The sequence below is a fragment of the Montipora foliosa genome, chromosome 12 (assembly GCF_036669935.1).
Source record: "Montipora foliosa isolate CH-2021 chromosome 12, ASM3666993v2, whole genome shotgun sequence".
NCBI classification, from domain to species: domain Eukaryota; kingdom Metazoa; phylum Cnidaria; class Anthozoa; order Scleractinia; family Acroporidae; genus Montipora; species Montipora foliosa.
In genome coordinates, this window is record NC_090880.1 from 19,019,523 (window position 1) to 19,022,315 (window position 2,793).

Genomic DNA, 2,793 nt, shown 5'->3' on the forward strand with positions numbered 1-2,793 from the left:
TATCGCCATGGATATTGACAAACTTTCCTAACAAATGCGTTAAAATGCTTCAAATTATCCTCACACAATCCTATGACTCGGGCAACCTACCTGAAGAATGGAAAACAGTAACCGTTTCGCCCATCCAGATGACAAGTCTTCGCCCAAAACCTATCGACCGATTTCCCTGACTTGCATTGCGGGTAAAGTGATGGAACAGGTCATATCAAGTCATATGTCAAGACTTCCTGACATCTCATCAACACAGGTTCCGCAAAGGCTTCTCAACTGAAACACAACTCATATCCGTGTTAGACGACTGGTTAATTCACATCACTGGACAACCGCAGACGCACTGATGTTCCTCACTCGGCTGCACCTCGTGAGTCCACAACATTTTGACCACTGTGATGACGAATATCGTTGTCGATAAGAGTACAGACAACGCTGAACCACTTTCGATTTTTTGACTTTTCTCAGGGAACGATTTTTTTTCCGTATTTCAGGGAGGCAACTGTCACAATTCATTTTCGGTCACTCCAAATGTCTCGCGTCCCACCTCCTGCTTGGATTATCTGTTGAAAGGAGAGTCCAAATGTGACATCTACTGACTTTATGACAACGTAGGAAACAGCTTCCCGGCTTACTGCTATCGTATTTAATGCTGCTGCAGTATAAGTGCTAGAGCGATATTAACACCTGACTCAGTCAGTACACCGTGTTCAATGTTTCCTTCGTCAAGAAGCTTAGTTCCACTCTCTCTTATCTCCATCCATAGGTGTGTAAGCGAATAGAGCGTTTTCACTCACGTGACCAGCAACCATATTGGATTGCTGAAACAAAAGAAAGTATTTGCATAAAAAAAGAGTTCAAATCCCAGAGGTTAGTTTGGTACACCATCATGGCCGCCATTCCTTTGTTTTGGAACACCAACATGGCCGCCGCGACCTCCTGTGAAAACGTTCTATACACCCTTTTAATAAGTCTAATAAATGTCGTTTTCCGCTAATGACGTCGAACTCTTGCTTTCAAATTTTATTTAGAAATGTACAAAGGCCTAAAACTTTTCCGATTTCTTTTCTTGTTTGAAGCCTTTGTACATTTCTGAATAAATTTTATTAAAGCATGAGTTTGACGTGATTAGCGGAAAACGGCATATATTAGACTTATTAAAAAGGTGTATACGTCGACATCACTAGGACTAGCATACCAGGGGAGGGGGAGGTAACAATATACTCCCATTCGCCTTGAGCTGCTTGAAACTGGAATGAGCAGTTCAGCTATATGAGCCCGAGGGGCTCGAGTCCAACTTTGCCTTTTTGTCTCGCATCACTTAACGGGCCTCACGAGCACATGACTAGGGCGTTCAACTTCATTGTATTTGTGGAATGTGGAAAGGCGTTTTTACAGACAGAATTATTTTTCGATTGATTTTCCCGCAAAACCAGACTTTTCCAGCTAATCAATTGTCTTGCATGTGAAATTATTACCCATGGGATTGAGAATGGTCACCCGTACAAGCTGAATCGTATTTCAGATGTGGACTAAAAATAGCTTGATATGTGAAAATGCCGTTACATAGACCTAGTATTGGAGTTTCGAAGCAAGCAACCGTGGACAATTTTCCTGTCGGTGTACGTTGGATCAGTGGCTTGATCTGATCGGCGTTATTTCAAGTTGAGAAACTAAATATTTTAAGCAAGAGCCGATACAACGTAGATTTGATTTTTTTACATCACTAAAATCAAATCTACGTTGTATCGGCTCTTGCTTAAAATATCTAGTATTGGAGCCCGGAGGGGTACTAAAAAAAATTAATACAGGTAGACTCCGCCCCGAGGTCCGACCCCTTACCCTCTTATATACCATTTTTGGCAGAAAAGATACCCCTTTCGTATACCTTCCATTGGAAAATAATGAAAGGCCCTTTTAAATAATACCAAAATGGCAGATTTCCCTACTCTTTCAGTATAGTTCGACTCGTGAAATCCCTTCCCTTCCATGTATCTGAAGCGTGAAAAAAGGTACGGTAACTCCTTTCGGGCGGAGCCTCCCCTTATAGACCATTGTAGGGAGTACCAAACCCCCCCCCCCTCCCCCCGACCCCTCCCGGATATTAGAATTGTAGGCATTGGCTATGGGCTCCTGCTGCCTTCCACTCGAATTAAGCTTTCCTAATTTACAGAGTTAATTTCCTCGTTTTTTATAAAACTCACTATGCAGAAAAAAATGTTTACTGATGTGTGTATGAAGCAAACGTGGCAAATTGTTATGTAAGTTTAAGAGAACTCTGACCCACATTTGTTTTTTTAAAACAAGATATATCCGCTTGAGGTCTTATAGAATTTGACCTCAGTTTTTCCTTATGATTTTTGTAGCACGTTTGTCGTATTCCATATTAGCTGTTTTCAAATCCATTTTTGTTAAAGTTGTTTTAAACGTGAGTATTAATAGAAGAGCTCCAAACGCAGAACACCCGGTACCACGGTTAAGAAAAATTTAAATTTTAAAAAGGTTAGCTTACATGAAGTAATCGGCCATCACAACAATAATCGAAAACTAACCTTTTTAAAATAGGTGCTTAGACTTAAAATACTGTTGAACAATGCCGTTTAAAAAGGGTTGTTGAGGCTTAAGTAAGCAGTATTCATTTTCCCATTGATTTTATAGTGGGTCAGTAGGGGGGTCAGTAAGGGGGTCAGTTGACCGGGGGTCAGTGTTTTGTCGAAACCCAACTGGACATTGTGCTAAACATTTTGGCGAATCGAATCAGTGTGTTCAATCGGCCACGACGCCATCAAAATGTAAAATCAA